Source organism: Pterocles gutturalis, unplaced genomic scaffold (assembly GCF_000699245.1).
Source record: "Pterocles gutturalis isolate BGI_N339 unplaced genomic scaffold, ASM69924v1 scaffold19160, whole genome shotgun sequence".
Classification (NCBI taxonomy): Eukaryota; Metazoa; Chordata; class Aves; order Pterocliformes; family Pteroclidae; genus Pterocles; species Pterocles gutturalis.
Window position 1 is genome coordinate 30,700 of NW_010138725.1, and position 1,362 is coordinate 32,061.

Genomic DNA, 1,362 nt, shown 5'->3' on the forward strand with positions numbered 1-1,362 from the left:
CTGTCAGAAAAATCAGAAAGAAAAGGATTAATATGCTATATGTGATGAAGTCTTTCACACAATTTGAATAACCAAGCTAAATGGAAAAAACTTTTGAACTAATTTTCTTAAGATGACACACATAATATCCTAGTCTCTCATCATGTATTAAAACTCTGTGTACCCCAGTCACACACTCATTTAATTTCATCTCAATTTACTTACTATGAATTACCACCAGAAATAGTTAAATTATTTGAGCATACACTTTCTATGCGGAAGATAGAATTTTTTGTTAGTTTAAAATACCAAAATACTTAAATACATAAGTAGGATATATGTGAACACATTTCTGTTGTACAAACCATGATAATTCTCTGTAATCTTCAACTGTAAAAAGAAAGATAATAAAAAGAAAGATAATAAAAAGAAAGATAAAACTATCACCACTCTATGCCTTTACTGACCAATACAGATCTCTTATGACACAAGTGGCTGAGATGACAATTCTAGCACTGGGACTGTTAGCCATAGCAACAGCTGACCAGGAGGAAACAAGTTCCTGAAAATAAAGCACCTCCTGAATGATATGAGAAATTAAGCAAAGAATAAAAAACCGAACAACTTACTTAACTGATGTCACTGGAATATTAATTTGCCTATAAAGGACATGGGGATCGTTTGTTCTTTCTGTCATTAATGTAAATGGTTAGATCTTCTCAGGGCATTATTTGTGGCAATTTCCATAGGCTTCAGCCTGTCATGTTGTTTAGAAAAAGTAAATTAAAATAGTATATTTCAACTTTGAAGACTAAATTCAGGAAGAGGAAGGCTGAAAATATTTTTATGCTTTGGTATGTAAAAGAGTTTAACTTTCACATACACTCTCACTCCTGGGAAGAGAATCAGAATGCTAGATCACTGGATAGAATGCTAATCTTCAGCTTTCTGGTCCTCAAAGAAGGAATGATAAAAATCACACTTTTTGATAAAGAAAGGCAGCTCAATAACAGAAACACACATTAGTGATGGATTAAAACAACCCAAATGGAAGTGTTAGGCTGGCATAAATTAAAACAAAAGAAATATATCTGACTTCAAACAAACGTAAAAGCTACCTTTTTTCATCACCTTTTAAGTTACAGGCAAAAGACAGCAGAAAATATACACCCATCTGTTAACGTGAGAGAGCTACTAAATTTATGCTTGGACCAAGTATGTAACTAGCACACAAAAACATGATTTTTGATACTTTCGTTTTCTGAGAAAAAGTGTAATATCTTTTTTAATTAATTTAAATTTTTGCAGATAGAGAAATAATCTTTGCTGCTTTTAAATTTTGTAAGAATTAATACACAGGCTGGACCAATGGGCTGAGGCCAA